The sequence below is a fragment of the Periplaneta americana genome, chromosome 11 (assembly GCF_040183065.1).
Source record: "Periplaneta americana isolate PAMFEO1 chromosome 11, P.americana_PAMFEO1_priV1, whole genome shotgun sequence".
Classification (NCBI taxonomy): Eukaryota; Metazoa; Arthropoda; class Insecta; order Blattodea; family Blattidae; genus Periplaneta; species Periplaneta americana.
The window spans coordinates 77,671,729-77,691,613 of record NC_091127.1 but is presented as its reverse complement, the minus strand read 5'-3'; positions in this window follow the sequence as shown (position 1 = coordinate 77,691,613).

Below are 19,885 nucleotides of genomic sequence, written 5' to 3'. Positions count from 1 at the left end.
ACCCTCTCCTTAATTCAATATTTGAGTATCTATTGGGTGTCCCATTCGTATCGTAATAAATTCAAGTACAAATTTCCGCGATAAGTAATATTTCATCTTTTAATCACTGGTTGACAAGCCATTTTACATCTGGTGTGTGATACATCAATTCATATCAATCTTTGGTTGTAGAATCTGAATACGCGTTCGGAATTACTGCATCACGTCAGGTTTTTTGGGACACTTTAGATTTTATATATCATTTTTTATGTTTTTCTGTTCCCAGTTTTTCACGAAAATTGTACAGGCTAAAAAATTAGTGGCTATGCTGGTTACACTCTTTATTTGGATGAACTATACTGTGAAACAAGATTCCAAAAGAATAGGCCTATGTTTTCTTTGTGACTGGTCTACTGAATAACTACAAGAATATGGGTTGTTAAAAGGTCACTGAAAATTCATTTTTTAAAATCGCACCCTAACTTAAAAAAAAACTGTGGTGCTTGTAGCGACGAACAGGGTGAAAAATTTAACCACGACATCCTTACCATAGAGCACCGTTACCAAGGTCACTGGAACCCTTAAATAATGTATGATTACTGTTGGTTTCTTTTAGGGAGACGGATGGGCAGCGTACAAAAGGAAAGTATTGTCATCTCATTTTGCTGTAAATTTTCATTAAACATTGTAAATAGTAAGATCTTGGATGAGTGAATTATTTTAGTGTTTTTTGGTATATATGAGTTTATGTTACCAAGAAAACTTTCGTGGGTCCTGAGTATTATGTTATATTTATATTTAAAATGATAAATGTTTACCAATATTGTGTTAGTGCTGTGTAACTAGAAAATGTGACGTGATAGAAAGTGTCGGACTTTCCATTGAATTCAGCACCCCGAAATTAGGTAAAACCACGCTTTTACAAACCGGATACATTAAAAAGTTTCAATTTATTGACTAGTGTAGTGTATTGCAATATGTGGTACCTTTTCCAGACATGTCGTATGACATCATTAGTTAATTATTTATGTCTGTATTACAAGTCTTGCTGTGAAGGGGACCAGGCTGTTAAAAATAGCGATTAGCCGGCTTTCATAAATTTAATTGTATCACAGTCTAATATTTACTTAAGTTAGCAAACTTGGAACAAATATTTATGAAGCAACAGTGAAGCTATAGTTATAATTTGATTATATTGAGATATTTTGGGTAGTTTCAATATATGAATGAAACAAAATTAATAAAATTTAAAATTTACATTTAAAAAATGTGACCGTTTGGTAGAAATATAGACAAAAATTGCTTTTTTATGAAACATTTCATAGAGTGTTTGGGAAAAGCCATTGATTGAGTTCCAAATATGGTTAGTCAATTTATGAGAGCAGCGTATTATGATAATAAATTAGTGAAGGAATTCTAGTTCCGGCCTTTAAATATGCGTGAATTTGAACTGAAGAAATATAACCCTTTAAAATATTATTTTTCAGAACGAAAAGTTACATTTGTTTAAATAAAATTTCTTCACAATTAAAGGACAAAACTAATTTTTTTTTTTCAATAATTTATTATCATAATATACTGCTCTCTCAAATTGACTCAGCGTATGGGAATTAATTCAATAGGTTTCCCAAAATAACGCTATGAAATGTTTCATACAAAAACTTTTTTCACGAAAATGGCACAAAAACGAGGAAAATTGCATGTAACTTTTTGTTTTAAATATATCGAGGAACAGTCCCTTAAAATTAAACACATTACTTACGGTTCACCCTGTATATAACATATACATTAGTAGGCTACATACATATATACTTCTTATTTTCAAAATTAATGTATTTTATATTTCTTTTACTTTCGACACTTGATACTATTGATCCACTATTTTCCATTCATAAAGGTAAAGGTACATGTAGGATCTTCACATACCATCGAGTCACTTTGGCTGCAAGGAGGTAGATCTCCATGATTTCTTGCCCTCGGCACTAGAATGAGGTGGTATGGTCAACACCACGCTCCGACCGCGTTTTTACACCCCGAGAAAAAACAGGTACTCCATTTGATAGGCTGAGTGAATCTATGGGCAGTTCTGGTAGTTAGGCAACGAGAAAATTCCGTCACCACCCGGGTTCGAACCCCGGAATTTTTACATTCTTAGTGTACCATATTGTTTCTAATGGACTGATTTATCGCTTTGGAAAATTTCAGAACAATACTTAAAAAAATATACCTAAAGCTCGAAAAAATGTAACTTAGTATGACATGTCATGAAATGACATAATATAGAAATGGAAATAAATTTTCTGTCTGTTCTACCCTGTTCTTAAAAAACGGTGCGTCATGAATAAAATCTCTAAAGACTAAAAACTTTTTCTTAATGGCTCATCGATTCGAAGATCAGGGTGGGGGAGACAGACACTTGTTTTATTTATATAGGGACATCATTTTATTTTTACTAACATTTTTAATATTAACCTGTCTATACCTTTAGAGAACCGGAAACACCGCTTGCTCCCCCCTCCAAGACTGGAGTTCGATGATAGTGGCGTAAAACACAAATCACTCTACTAGGTATAGGAAGGAAGAAAAGTAGTTCATCCATTTACGTAAACTAGGAAATATGGCGATTTTGAGTTTGATAATTTTCATTAGGTTTTTCTTTAATCAAAGTACAGTACTGTATTAAGAATAAGTGTTTTTACTCACGAAGTGAGTTATCCATGCGAACGTATTCATTATGCAGTGTATATTATACTGTCTACAGCACATTAGCATACAATATAGAGAAAGAAGTTAAATTGAAAAATAATCATAATATGAATATTTAAAGACAATTTTGAAAATGGTGGCCGTTCATTTCGATACAGGCTTCAGTTCTTTTGTGCATATTATCGCACTATAGACTATTGCATCTAATTCCAATTGCCAGTTTCGTCCTTCGTACTAGTAACTCATGTTGAAATAATTCTGTACCTACTCTACGTACTGTAAATTCAATCTTCACTTCTGCCCGACCCGAAAATATAAAATTACTCAGACATGCTATCTACTGTCCGTCCAAGTGGTTATGTCGCAGGATTGTAGAAAAGGAGGAAATCACGTGACAGTTAATTACTTAACGAGGCCCTTTTATTTAAGTTAAATTAAACAGCTGTATAATATTACGTAAACTTCCAATTCCTAAGAGAAATTAATGTTTTCAGAAAAGGGCTAAGACAGCCCAGCTATTACAGAGGGGCGAGCAGAAGCAGGTGGGGGAAATCGGGATGCGACGTAGGCAAACGGACAGTACCTGTGCGAAAATATGATTCAATATTGAAAGCTCTTTCGTCACTGGAAAACGCGAACATATTTCTGGAACGTACTATACTCAGTAACTCAGTACTGCTTACTATCTGCGGTCTTGGTCCTGTGTGGAGTTGGAACTTCCTTAGTAGAAGGGGTGGGAGTGAAGTACATTCAAAAACTCAGGTACAATAAAAATTGAAGTAAAAATAAAATGATGTCCCTGTATAAAATAGTGAAAATAATATTATATCAGAAAGTCACAGATGTATCACAGGCAGTAGCGCGTTGATCTCGATTCCAGCTTGGAATGATTACCTGATTGGGTTTTTTCCGAGGTTTTCCACAATCGTAAAGACGAATGTCAGGTAATCTATGGTGAATCCTCGTCCTTACCTAATCAAATACCATCTCGCTATCACCAATTTCATCGACGCTAAATAATCCAGTACATAGTTGATACAGAATTGTTAAATAACCAGGAAAAATTTGTATCAGAACTGGGCTGATATCCCTTGTGAACATAAGGGCATGGTGCTTAAGAGAAACAGTAATGTCGGGCCGTTATAATGAAGTACATGAAACTATTTCCCTGAACCGTTATGCACAGACCACATAGTCAATAAAACGGGGAAATACGAGTAAAACTGAAAAATTAGTACATATTAAATACTATTAATGTGCTCGTCCAAATTAAATACAAGTGTACTCGTATAAATGGAGCGTAGTTTATCCAAGAGAAATCTCATCTGACAGTTTGAAACGTGAATTAGTTGTGCTCAAATATAAAAATCAGTTATTTTGTTCACAAGTTATGTAGTAATTCCTGTCTTCACCTGGCAGTGTTACAGTACAACTTCTCAACTCACATGGGCTATTGCAGTATTGATGCCTTTTAAGAAATGACAGTAATACTATTACAGTATTAAGAAATTTATGGAGAGCGAAGACTATGTGTGGTATAGGTTTTTACGAGTTGCCTCTGTTTCTCCGACCCGTATTTCACCAATTACTTTTCATTAATTATTTATCACTGTCTTAATGTGTAACGTATATTCATTTGACGTAATGCTCCAGTGGAAACGCCAAAGGCGGAAAAATGATATTTAAGTTTAGTGGAAAACTTTTACAAATGAACTGTCCAGGTTCAGATATCTCAATTTTAATTAATTAATATATATATATATATATATATATATATATAGAACCAAAATTAACTTATATATATATATATATAAGTTAATTTTGGTTCTTTAATAAATGTGGTGGTAGTAGTCTGTGTTGACAGTGCACATTGAACGCATCATCATTCCTTAGTTCTTTCTCCAAAGATCCGCAGAAGATGCTCCTTTTTCTATTAAAATCTTCCTTGCAATTGCTATTCTCCTTTTGACTTCTTGGCAGCAACTCTGTTACTGCTTATAGTACACCCCAAGTATTTGAAGCTGTCCACTTGCTCTACTGCCTCATTTAGAATTCTCAGGTTTACCTTCTTTACTTTTTTCCTGTGAGCATGGTCTTCGTCTTGTTTGCATTTATCTACATCCTATACTGCTCACAGCTGTTATTTAGCTCGAGTAGCATATCCCTTAATATCATCTTACAACGCCTTATCATCAGATAATCTGATACACTTTATTCTTTTTGCTCCTACTATCACTCCTCCCATGTTCTGAAAACAATTCTTCACTAAATCCACCAAGTACATGTTGAACAAGGTAGGTGATAAAGGGTATCCTTGTCGTACCTCTTTCTATTTCACTTCCTTCTGACATTTCTTCTCCTGCCCTGACTTTGACTTGTTGTTCATATAAAGGTTACTGAAGAGCCTCATAATATACGGAAATTAAGGATCATTTGTTATTTTCAACTACGTAGCTAGCTCATTTACTCTCAACGTAAAGTTCTTAGTATAAGGTACGACGCATGGATGCATTTGGTGTCACGAGATAACGAATGACCTATAGCAAAGAAAGTTACGAGAGCTGCATTCACTAAACTCTTAAAACCATGGCGAAGTAGGCCCACTTTACGGTATGTTTATTGTTCCTTCATCTAATTATTTGTGTGGGTTTCTCTGGACTTGAACGTTCATACTCACTTCTGGATGGTTCAGGATTATGATTGTGTAACAACCTTCTCACAGAATCGTGTTCACAATCGGACTACTTATCGTTATAAAATGTTGTGTATACTGCACAGAGTGTTTCAAAGAGATTGTAAAAAAACATCGTGGGGTAAAAGGGCAGGGCATTTTGAATCGCTTGAGATCGTGAATGCATGTCCGCCGAAGCCTCCTTCATTGTAAAAATGCTAACCCCTGCAGGTAGTTAAGTTGCCGTGTCCGTGCAAGAAACAACAAGCAATACTACAGGCGAGGATTAGGTATCTTTGTGTTGTAGCAATAGCGTTAGCAGTTGAGCTAACACGTCTGCATCGTCTCTTACCCTAAGTTGTAGTCTGTGTTGACAGTGCACATGGAACACATCATCATTGCTCGTTCCTCCTTCAGGGCAACGGCGACAAGAGAAGGGTGTAACGCGGCGAGTTGTTTATATTTTATTTAACTTATTGCGATCTGAGACACTTCAGGAGTGTTTCAAATTGAAAGTATTGAATTTATAACACTAAAAAAGCATTGTGCAGTATCGTATACACAGCAAATCGTCGGTGCTACGCCGAATCTGCCAATTTGGCGGTTTTCACCTGAATACAGTTTTGGGGTTTTCGCTTAGTCGTCCTCACTCTGATAAAGACACGAATGTGTAACTCAATTCTAAATGGTTGTAAATCATACATGCACAAAAATGTTTTACCACTCGAATTCACGAATGTGGCACTTTCGTTAGTTTGGCATAGTAATTATTTCAGAATGCTTCGCGAAACTGCCACTTTAGTACTTTTAGCGTAGTATGTTTTACTGCATTTCATTCTTTTCTCGGCAAATTCCACTGGCATTCCAGCACACGTTTTCCCCAGTTTTGATATTTAGCATAGTGTCGTGAAATGTTCGAACATGAGAGGGGATATCAAGATACTACAAACTTCGCCCTACTCCACGGGCATCCCAACAGTACGTGGAAGTGAGCATGTAAACTTAAATAACAGAGTCCATTGAAAACCGGTAAGAGGCCTTATGTTCGTTTCATGTTTGCCGAGTCTTTGTAGAACTGAAGTTACCTTTGCGTTTTTCTCAAAACATTTTGCAGATTTGTAGTTTTGGCTTGTGACCGACGAAATGTGCAGAGCTTTGAGGTCAAAATTTTACGACCGTGCCAATGTCCTCTCTTGTTACCATTCCATTGTGCTAATAACAAACGTAGCTTCAGTTTTAGTCCGTTCGCAGTACACAGTGAACCTACCCCAACAACACGGAATGATACACGTGGCGGAAATACACTGACATGCTTCGGCGGATATGCATTGCGTATCTAAAACGACTGTAAATGTGTATTGTCATAGTACAACCACACGATGGTTTTTACAGTCTTTTTGAAACGTGGACATGGTTACCAGGCAACAAAAGAGCCGATTTCAAGCAATTTGCCTACCTATAGAGATTGGCGCTTCTAGGGCAGGTATTATAAACGCCGTTTGAACCTTACATTCAGTTTAGACTCAAGTTTTTCGTTCTGCTTCGTATTATAAACCTTAACTACCAGTTAATCTTGAGTTAGTTTGTGTTTAACTTGATCGCCAGTCTTCTGCCGTTTAAACTGCAGTTCAAGGATCAACAGTACAAGATGGCGGCTTCCGCTATACACATGGACATGGAAGATGTTTTCCGAAAACTTATGAGTGACGATGAGGAAGTGATGAATATTACTGGTGGCCAAGAACTTTTCGAAATAGAGTGTACCACTTTGAAATATAAATGAACATAAGTTTCAAAACAGATTCAGGCTTTGGAAGTAGACAGTCCTAATCTTCAGAATTAGGGTTTACAGTCCCTAACCTTGTTTCGAAAAACTGAAACTCGAATACCTACAACATGCAACAAAAAAAAATGAAAAAGTGCAAAAATATGTGTATTTTAGGGTTTGAATTTAATAGTTATTTGAAAAGGTAAACGATTTCCTTTTTATTTTTGAAAACATTTTGTTGAACTTCTGTATCAGTTATTACATAGTTGCGCTGCGCTCTTTTTTCTCTGGTAATGATGGAAGGTTTCGGATGTGTCCATAAATCTACTGTAATCCTATGCGTATTGTACTGTGTGTGGCAAACAGTCTGCTTGTAAGATTTACTATGAAATGGAGGGGCCTGTTTTATAAACATACTAATAATATTATGTAACATTACTAAACTCATAAAAATAATTTTATTATTTGACAGACTTGTTTCATATACATTCTACACAATTTATAAAATACTCACACTAATATTATAGTTCGTTAGTCAGCTGATTGTGTATGGAGTTCAGTTCTGGTTTATTCTGGTTGCAATGTGTTTGGGATTATAACGTTGGTAGCCAGCATTTAAGAAGTTATTTGAGGTTAACTTCGACAAGCATACTGAAGTAGGCGGTATTGGTTCCCTACAGGTTTTTATGATATTTTCTCTTATCGAAGAACAAAGATGTTTCTTAATGAAGACTGTACACGAGCATCGACCATTTTAACAGCAGTAACATAATAAAACAGCAGGGATCGCCGTCTTTTCTTTTCTAGCAATAATACCAATCATATTCCACTACAGTTTAACTTAACCGAGACTCTGTAATACGGCGCACTGAGTTAAACTCTCTGTTAGGTTTAACTTTGGTTTAACTCAATCTTCAGATTAACCGTATGTATAATACCGGGCCTTACAGTGACATAGGTGTAGCTCTGAAAGGAGACTTTGGCGGACATGTAGCCTATTCGGTATCTCAAACCGCTCCAAATGTTCTGCTCTATAATCCCACGGAAGTTTTTTACATTATTTCTGAAACACTGTATTAAAACGTATAAGTACAAAAAGTAACTTGTTTTCAACTACCTCGTATTTTCGCTGTATGTATTTACAAGCTTTCTTTCAAGATGTTAATATTTACAAGATTAATGTAATCCAGGATTAAACGGCTTTAATCTCATTGCCAGCAGCAATTAATATTTATGAAATATAGAGAAATCGAAAAAAAAAAACAACCGACATAAACCCCACTGCTTGAACTGGCAACACTACATCGCATAAGAGAGCAAATTTTAAAGAAACCCACGGATAAAACTCGTTCGCAGAAACTGATAGTCTCCAGCAATTGAAAAGCAACTGTCGAGTAATGAAAGGTAGATATAGTATTATGGAACATAACAAATTACTAGAAGAAGATTAACACGCTCTCACGCTCCGCGCTTCATGCGGACTGAAAAGCTCAAGAGGTACATTTGAAGCATCGGAATCATTCATATATCAAGTCATTATATTTTATAAACCAGGAAAAGTCAAACGAACGAAAATCGCCTCGTTCCTGAACGACCAAAAATTAGCTTAAGTATGCTGTATCATTAAAATCTACCTACTTGGCTCAAGTGGGCTTCTTTGCCAGAAGGGACCACCCTAGGGTCAATGTCTGAGAATCAAGTAAGCCTATCTGCCGTTGAGAGAGAAAACAATATTGTGAAATATCACATAGAAACATATAACAATTGCTATACATAGGCAACTGCGCAAAAATGAATAGGTGCAAGAGAAAATTTGTATCATTAAGATTAATTGAAAACATGCCCGGAAAAAAAGGTTAACCCTCAAAATAAACATTTTCGGGTTAAGTGTTGCATACTTATTAATGGAGAAAAATTCGTTCCGGCACTGGGGATCGAACCCACGACCCTCATCTGAGCTATGCCGAGCAAAAAAAAAATACAGAACTTGAATAAATTTGAAATATCAAACCATAATACAAATTATAACATTACTTTGTGCTTCTATGGACTTGTTTGTTGTAGGCAAGTATTAATTCATGTTTTGGGAAGATAAGTATATCCATTGGGTGGTTTGTGACACCCTCTTTGCCACTTCTTGTCCCTCATCTTATATTTAATACTGCGTCATTAAAATTTACAACCCTAAACACAAACTGCCAAAACAAAGTTATAACACTATTGTTTCCTTCTTTGCTTATAATGAAATTCTATGATATTGAAATGGCTTTAAACGACATTTAAGAGAGTTAAGATGCAAATAAACCCCATGAACGCCGCTGGAGCGGCCGCAGCTTACGTTATATAATGACATAAGTGAGGATGTTACAGCTGATATATAAATGTAATTTGGGAATATTTTAGGCCCTAAATATAATTTAGTTAATAATAATGTTTATCTACATTATAATTCAGAACATAAATTGCTATTTACACTCAGCCAAGTCCTAATATCCATCACTTTCATGCCAGAAAGTACCACCTCTATTTTTAAATATGCAATAAAATCTGAACAGCACAATCAATAACAGAAATACTTCGTAGAAACAAGCCAATTAACAATCTTAACATATAGATCCAACTTAAATTCAAGTCTGAAATAATTTACAGTCTCAAACTAATTTTTTAGTTTGCTGTAAAATTATAATTTTTTGAAGTTGGTACCTTTCGGAAAAGATCTTCTCAATTATAAGCCAATTTTTAAATTATAGTACAAATACATATATTTTAGGAAATGTATTTCACATACGCATTTAATTGGTAATCATTTCTCTCAGTTAATAAAACAGACTATTTTTAGTCGATATTTGTAATGTGTCCCATATTTTCCTGAATTTCCGTGAGTAAGTTAATCAGAATATGACATTTAAGCTTTTCATCGGTAGTTGTGCCTCATCTGGTAATTCACTGGTCGGTGTTCACTCCGGGGATTTCTACTGTTACTTTCTCCTTATAATATGCATCGCAGGTTCCCATATGTTTGATCTCCTGAAGAGCTGATCCAGTGCAGTAATTTTTCTGTGTTTTCTCCACCAAAGATAAGGGAGATCATGAATTATTAAATGGTAGAATGATGCAAAAGAAAGAAAAGTAGTGAAAGCATGCACCAACACTATCTTCGTCCATCGAAATTTCCGCTTAGACTCTGATGTCAGCTTCACTTTCAGGCGTGCAAAGTAGGCAATATAGCCGTTAGGATATCTGTTCGCCTAATTCAACAGATACAAGCAAAACATTTGTATAACGTTACGTCAGATGTCAACGAGCGACGATGTATTCGATGCATACAGTGGGACCGGTTCTGGATCCCTGGCTGTCAGTTACAGAAGTGAAATGTTCGACAAGTGAGTTCTTGAGCGTGGACGGTCTGTTGCTATAGCGACAAGCTGTGATGATATCAAACAGAGGACTGCTGCGTTTGTCATCCGTTTGTCATGTGTAGTGATGGCTTCACAGAGAGTAATGGATTGCCCAGAACCACACTCTTTTGCTGTGGGGTGAATGACAGTGTTTTTAGAGTGCACTGCCATGTTTGAATTATTGCCATTTTCTGACAATACTGATTCGTATTATTTAATCATGTTCATTATTCTGTGTTCTGCTTTCCTATTCTCTTTGACTATTGTTTCGTTTCATTGTTACATCAAACTTAGGTATTCGTCAAATCAGTTGTCAGTTGCTATGAGAATATGGGTTTCAAGGAAATAACATATTATGTACACATTTTCTTAACGATTCCAATTACCTACTAATATCCAGAGTGTCTACTGTGAACCTTCATCATTTTTTTCTCGTTGTTGGTAACTCTATAGCATCTATTAGTGCTTTATGGTTGTGCCACAGTCTAGTACAGTGGTCGTCAGCACTCGCTGAAATGTGCAACGGGTACGCGGTCCCGCCCAGTGTGCACGGTCGTGCAACAGGGAGAAATAGAGAGCATACCCGCTAGCAGCTACGAGAGCACTATAGTGCAATGCGTTTTCAGCGGTTAAGAGAGGCTAGCCCTAGCGTGCTCTGTGCTGACGACCCCTGGTCTAGTATATACAGTCACGAAGCTCTATACGTAGTAAATATGCATCCATAGATAGTTGCTAACCACTAGGATCACTACTATCGCCTATCACAGAGAATGCGAAATAGTACCTGCACAGTCTATTGTTTCTAGTACCCCAACAACTCAAGCTTCGTGACTGTATATACTAGACTGTGGTTGTGCTAACAGATATTAGCTACTAGTCAACAATGTGACGATGAAACGTGTGTTCAGGTTACTGCCCAGCGACAGTCCTGCGAGATGACTTGGAGTGAAGCGGTCAACGGGACACAAAATTCTTTACCAACGATTACATTTTTACGCCTACAAGGTACAGATTTTACAGGAAAACAAACCCCATAACAGACAAAAGCGAAAATCATCTGCAATCGATATGTTGGATCGCATTGCTGATGTCGAAAACTTTTTATCACGCATAATTTTTTCAGTCGATGCCATCTTTCGTCTTTTAGGGAAAGTGAATCGCCAAAATGTGCGAATTTGGAACTCCGAACACCCCCATGTATATTTAATATTTGAGGAGAAAAATTCGCTCCGGCGCCATGAATCGAACCCGGGTCCTTGGTTCTGCGTATCAAGCGCTCTGACCACTGAGATACGCCGAATTCAATCCACAGCACCGGACCGAACTCTCCTCCTGCAGTGTTTCCCTTTTGTGGCCTGACTCCAAGTTGGGCATATATGTTGACGTTTATATTTCAAGTCAACTGCCATTATACAAGGAGCGCACTCAGCTGAGTGACTAATGGCCGGGATTCCGCAGTTAAGTGCACAGCAATCCTTATAGAATCATGCACTGCTAGCTAGACGAATTTACTAAAGATTTTATTAATTGGTCCAACAGAATAATATCTGTTATAGTGACAATAATTAATATTTGCGGAGAAAAAATTCGCTCCGGTGCCGGGGATCGAACCCGGGTCCTTGGTTCTATGTACCAAGCGCTCTGTCCACTTAGCTACGCCGAATTCAATCCAATTTTTCTCCTCAAATATTAATTGTCACTATAACAGAATTTATTCTGTTGGACCAATTGATAACATCTTTAGTAAATCCCCATGTAGTCCAAGAAAATGTGCGTGGTAGTCCAAAAATTAATGTTTTGTGTGGTCGTTTAGACCAGGGGTATATGTAAAATATTTCTATAAAATTAGTAGTAGATAACAGTTGCCGGTATTTACAGTAAAATATAAAGTTTTGAAACAAGCGTTCGCGGAAATATTCGAGTGATATAAATCTTAACTGGATAGATACTGGCAGATTCTTAATTCAATTCTTGCTCACTTTAATCAACACCTATTCGTTTCGGATTTCTCCACATTGCCGAGTTTTTCCGCCATACCTATTAGAAGGCACATACATATTACGGTGCGATACTGTCACCGATATGTGGCAGCCTATCGCAGACAATAGTATGATAATATACCTACAGTATGAGGATCGATGATGAAGGGTTAATTACGATTCTGAAGGAGCCAGGCCGTTGATCTTGTACTCGTAATTGGTACTATCTTACATTTAGCTTGAAAGGACTTCGGGAAATCACAAAGAAACGTAAAAAACCCTGTAAAATAACCGCCGCTAGAGATCGAACTCTAGGCCTCTCGAATAGAAGGCGAGAATAATTATTACTTCAGCATGTTCGGTTTTCATCAACCTATTGTTGTTGTTGTTGTTGTTGTTGTTGTTGTTATTATTATTATTATTATTATTATTATTATTATTATTATTATTATTATTTTCATCGTTTCCAACTTCCAAGCACTTGACTTCTATCCGTTCCGTTGTCACTGACAGAAGTATCTTTGAACACTCACTCATTCATATGTTCTGTACTAGGGCAGGTCTTTCACTGCAAATCCAGTATTCTCCAGTCTTTCCTATTTTCTGCCCTCCTCCTTTGTCTCCGCATATGATCCATATATTTTAATGTCGTTTATCATCTGATATCTTCTTCTGCCACGAACTCTTCTCCCGTTCACCATTCCTTCCAGTACATCCTTCAGTAGGCAGTTTCTTCTCAACCAGTGATCCAGCCAATTCCTTTTCCTCTTTATCAACAGTTTCAGCATCATTCTGTCTTCATCCACTCTTTCCAACACAGCTTCGTTTCTTACTCTGTCTCTCCATTTCTCACGCTCCATCTTTCTCCATATCCACATTTCAAGTGCTTCTATTCACTTCGTCGTAATGTCCATGTTTCTGCCCCATACAATGCCATACTCCACACAAACACTAAGTCTATATTATAATGAGAAAACAAAGATGAAGCGTATATTCACAGTTGTATTTACAACAACTACATAAAGATCTGCTGTCTCATGATCACCATCGTAATTACCATCACTATCACCACTGCTACTTGCCCATCGCCAGGTCTTTCACTGCAAACCCAGCATTCTCCAATCTTTCCTATCTTCTGCCTTCCTCCTAGTCTCCCCATATGATCCACTTATCTTAATGTTATCTATCATTTTTTATTTATTTATTTTTACTTATTTATTTTGCTAATAATTGTAACATAAAATATAATATAAACTGAAAAAATTTAGCTCACCCCTGAAAGAGTAGAACTGGTGCTCAGGGGCGGATTCCTGAATTTAAATTAAGAAGTATATAATACAATTTGTCTTATGTCTACTACGCAATAAGAATATATAAATTTAAATTTACAATTTTTCAATTTTTATAAAATCCATACATAACTTTTTAAATGTAATACTAGAACTATTAGAATAGACAAGACTAGGATATTTAAATATAAATTTGTTATAAGGCCTTAATTATTACTATGATTAAATATTGTACCAGTGTTGCATTTTGGTTCAAACAATCTTAAAGAATTCATACCTTTTGTTTCATAACTATGAGAATACAATTCAAAATTATTTCGAATTTTATGTATGCATTTTATTAATACAATATAATAAATTTGTCTCATTTAAGAACATTAAAGCCTAAAAACAATTTTTGAGATGGAACAACAATAGGTTTATGAAGACACATTTTAATTATTTTCTTCTGTAATAAATAAAGTGGATTAAAATTGGATTTAAATAAGCTACCCCATCCTATAATTTCATATATAATTACCGATTGAAATAAAGTTAAGTACCGTCTTTTACACATTGTAATCATCACCATTGCCACCCCCATCATTTTCACCGTCCGACACTACCGTCACCACCATCAACTCAACCACTGAACTTTTAATACGTTTTAACAATTATTTTCAGGGTTATTGTTTTATTGCACTTTGAACGGCTGTAAATTTGCTTCTCTTGTACGTCTGTGGCTGCACTCTGGCTTAAATTCGATTCCGGTTGGGTTTTTTCCGACGTTTTACCAAAATGTCGGGTAATCAGATGACGAATCCTCATTTTCATGTCGCCAAATACCGTCTCCCTGTCATCATTTCCATGACGCAAAATAACTTAGTAATTGACACAGCGTCGTTAAATAACTAAAATAAAGCTAGTCTTGCAGATACTGTATTTGTAAGCCGATGCATATAATGTAACTGAGCTACTGTAACGCACATGTTCCCTTTCTGTTCTCGTCATTGTCTGTCTTTCTCTCATTAATTATCACTGCTTCGTCTAATCAGACATTCTGCTTTGAGAAGTGTTCCTCTCTCGGAATCTCTTCTTCCCGAATCCCCCTTTGCTGTAACTGCCTCTCTCATCTCTCTCTCTCTGGCGCTTCGTGGCAGTTAGAACCATCTGTTCCCGTCTACGATTTATGTGTCCGCTCACGTCATACGCATTTGCTGGATGTGACACTAAATTAAAACAATAATTACACGTGACGATGTGATAAGCCGGCGCGCAACTTGACCTGCGCACCCCTACTCAAGGGACTGTGCCGGGGTTGCAAGACAATTGAACACATGTCTCATTACCAAATAGAAGTTATATGTGCAAATATCACTTTTCAGTAATTTAATATATACATTAACGACCTGCTGCGTAAAACTCTACATAACTATCAGTTCAATGGAGAAATCCTCTGCTGAAGGATGCACTGGAAAGAATGGTGAACTGGAGAAGAGTTTGGGGCAGAAGAATATATCAGATGATAGACGACATTGAGATATATATATATATATATATATATATATATATATATATATATATATATATATTTTGATCATATACAGGGGCGGCTTTCGAAGAGGGGCTGCGGAGCTGCAGCACCCCCCAGACATTTGTGGCTCTTGTCTCGTTTTATGTTGTGAAATACATTTATTATACAGTCTCTATTTAGCGGCTCGAATTAAAAAAAAAATTCGCTATCAATGACAAGCACGCAATCGTTAGTGAAGTCACTTCCTCCCCTGGTGCTGCCAGAGCGAAACCAGAGACAAGGACTAGAGGGTGCAGCCACTTCCTCCTCTGGAGCTGCCAGTCTTGTCTCGGATGCTTTGCGCGTTAGTTTTACCCCTCCTCCTGCTATCCCCTTGCCGTGAATCCAGAGTTTCCAGGCGCTGCAAAATTTGCAGCAGTTTGTCAGTAGCGCGCAGTTTTAAATACATTTTCTTTAATGTAATGAGTGTAATGAGTATAACAAGTACAACTGTACAATATTTACAGTCTATTCAGTTCAGTACCTTGACAATTCAGGAGAAATGTGAAATTAAGTGCCCATCAGTTGAATCTCATAATGGAAAGAGCCGCTAAACAAAATACAAAGGCTCGCATATTTTTTGCTAATTTATCCAGTATCCCTGCTTTCTTCTCTCGATCTCCACACAGTATGTATTAGATTAATGTGTTTCAAAGACAATTCCATCAGCTAGGGCAACAAGATGGATTTAAAATAAGAATAGTAAATGTTGTTCATGAGAAGAAGGAGCCATTGCTAGAATGTTTTCAAACCATAATGGAATCTGAAACATCTAACAACATCACAATAAATGAGGCAAGCGCCCTGGTGCGTACTCTTGAATATCCTGAATTCAATTTCTGGCTGTTATTTTTTTTTCATTTATTGATGTATCATATATATATATATATATATTTTATACAACCAACTACAACATCGCCAGTTATATATTTCTAAGGTTCAAATCTGCATATAAAAAATTAAATTATGGTTTATTTAACGACACTCGCAACTGCAGGGGTTATATCAGCGTCGCCGGTGAGCCGGAATTTTGTCCGCAGGATTCTTTTAAATGCCAGTAAATCTACTGACATGATCCTGTCTCATTTAAACAGAACTTACAAGATAAGGCGCATGGAACTAATCTTTAAATAAAGTAAGTTGCTTGGTTTATTTTTGTATGCAGCCCCCCTTAATTCAATATCCACGAGCCGCCACTGATCATATACAGAGACAAAGAGAAAAGCAGAAAATAGGAAAGATCGGAAAATGGTGGGTTTGCAGCGAAAGACCTGCCTTTGGACTGAGAACTATGAATGAATTAAAGCTGTCTGTTCCATAACTATGTGGAATAGATAATCCTGTGCTCATTTCTAAAGGTAAATTTAGCTGTCCCTGATTTAATCCTGATATCTTTATTTCTACCCATTGTACTCGTAGTGCTAACAAGTTTATAGCCAAAATTAGTGTTTGATAGGTGCGTTCGATTTCGTGTAGATTTTGTAATGTTTCTGGACTCAGAAGAGGATGTAAGGCAAATTTATCTGCAAATACTTGCATTCACTCTATATACATCACTCCTGTATTACATTTTGATGCATTATTATTATTATTATTATTATTATCCAAACGTCTATGAATAGTCTACAGTATATAGTTTATAACTGAAGTTAAATTCAAAATTATCACTTATGTTCTTTTCCTTTTTGTTACAGGTGAGTACGAGATTCTTGTAGGCTTTATTTCGAAACCAATGATATGTAAGTAGAAAAAAATTATTTTTAATTTTATAACATATTTTTTAAACTCCGGGTTCTAGATCAGTGCTTCTTAATTTCTCTTTCTTTCTTTTGTAATTTATCCCTTTCTAGTAATATGACATATTTTCTGCGAGAATAGTGGTTCTTGAGAAGTGTGCATGTTTGTAATTTCTAGGGCTGAAGAAAAGTATTGGTATCAGGGTAATAATAAGTAATTTCTATATACACTGTTTACAAAATGCGTCTCGTTGCAGGGTGTCTCTACTGTCTGTAAGGAGCAGAGAGAGTGAACACTCGACACTCCACAATAGTAGACCTGCTTAAGGGGACACTCAATTATATTTTGGAACTTTTTTCCTATTTGACCAATCTTTTTCAAATTTAGAGAAAAAGTTTAATATACACATGGAAAGTAATATGCAAAATCTCAGCTCATCAGATCCAATACTTTTCAAAATAAAAAATATTTCAATTTTTAATCAATCATTAATTGAAATATCACTTTTAATTATCATTTTCTATTTTTTGGCTTTGTGCATTTGACGTGACTTCTCAATGAATAGGGAAAGAACTCTGCGTATTGATTTAGTTCTGTCACGTAAATTAGTGTAGAAATTTAATTTTTCATTTCTATGATACCTTTTCTCCAATTTTTAAGTTGAGTGTCCCCTTAAGTGACGTGAGGTTGTACAGAACAGATAATAAGGCGACTGAATTCAGAACATAGGGAAAATGTGTTTGACTTCATTGATAAGAATTATTTTTTTTGTAGATGTAAGGTTTGTTCCGAGTTAATTAATTTGAAACACAAGTAATCCTGTAAATGTAAATTCATTTACGAGTTCATTTATGCGAAGCGGACTGTACAAGGAGTCGCTACCGTAACTAGTCGCGTGTGCACACAAGCATTTTGTAAACATAGAGCTCTACGTACGATGCAGCTTAGCCTATAACCGATACTTTTTTCAGCCCTAGTAATTACTTACTGAAAAATTTAGTCACTTTATTTCATCCGATTTTGAAACCATAAAAAGTTGTTTCTTTTTTTGTTTCTTTAGTTAGTTGGATGGTACCGTTAACTGATTGGTGGATTATTTGTTTTAAAGTGAGTTTACATAGTCGATATTGCTATTCCGGCAGTGTTTTATTTTATTCATGTGGTTGAAGAAAAAACTAATTCTTTTTTCCGGTAGTAGGATGATGATTAACAGGAGAGTTTTATATCATTCTTACATTTGTTAACCGGAACATACCATCATTGTTTGGATGACGATTATACAGACAGATTATATACAGTAGTGGCAAAAAAACCCGGACCGACCCTTGTAGCTGATTTCACAGCCTTGTTCACTCCAGAGCACGATAGACTGGTAACTAAGACTTCTGTGGTTCGAATCCTGCCTGAGAAGGAAACTTTTTTTTTGTTCTTTATTCAAATTTATTCCCAATACTTTTCGATTGTTGGTAAAATTCATGTTCTGGGAATAATAAGTTAATTAAATAGTAAAATATCGCTGCAATCGAAAAGTATTGGTAATAAATTTGAATAAGGAACAAAAAAAGTTTCCTTCCCAGGCAGGATTCGAACCACGAAAGTTTTAGTTACCAGTCTATCATGCTCTGGAGTGAACAAGGTTCTGAAATCAGCTGCAAGGGTCGGTCCGATTTTTTTGCCACACCTGTACTTCAAAGTGCTAACATTGGTTAGACAATAAAAAGCCATTGCAAATTTTCGTCGTCATTGTCATTGTTCATTACGAATATAAGCCTTTTTTTACATATTTCCGTCGCATCCAGTAATGTTTTGAGAAGTGTGCCTGGACGTCTATGTCCTATTTACCTGTAGATCATAATCATCGGGATTCTTGTGCGGTTCATTATGAATGCATAGTGTATACACTCGTACACTTATAATTGAGGAGCTCATCTCCATAACATCCCTTGTCCACCTTAAACCGAAAATGAGACATACTACATACTACTCGTACATACTACAACTGTCATGATTTGACTTCAAAACGCCCTCTAAACCAATGGTATTCAATCTATGGTACGCGTAGCCCTGGGGTACGCGGATTTGTCTCAAGAGGTAGGCATCCCACTGATTACGTATGTCAAAATGCTGATATACTAATTTTATTATACTTGTTGATAAATTATTGCATTAGACTATATTTTAGTTTCTTTTACAATATCAACTCTTGTTTTTCCTTGCTTGAATAACATTTTAAGTAGTAGACTTCGAAACTTGGGATCCGACACAATAAGTTTACTGTGGATGTACTATAAGTTGTCGACTCGTTGCAGGTAGTGAAAGATAGAGATGTGTTGAGGTAACGACGTTGCTATTTAGAGTAGAGAACGGTAGTATGGGGAAACATACACGTGTACATTTTGAAAGTAAATATACATTACACAATGACAATGTCAAAAGAATGTGAAAAGCATTTATTCTCCTGACTTTTATAAGTATTTGTGTTTAATTATACACAATGTTAATGGTGGAAATAAACATGTAACAATTTTAATTTCTTCATTTATCCTATTGGTCGTCTTTAGAAAGTGCAGGAACAGTACCGAATTGCAATGTACTACAAGATACATTTTCAGTGTCTCAAACGTAAATCTTTTTAGGTTATCTGCCAAACAAAGTATGTACTGTGAAAAGCTGCGCTCTACGTCGCATGACGTGATAGGAGCAAAAGGAAAAAAACCTAACATCATTGCAGTCTTTAAGAGACAGTCTTTTATTCTCTGGTGACTCTATGTCCACTAATTTGCTGTTTATATTACACAATGTTCCA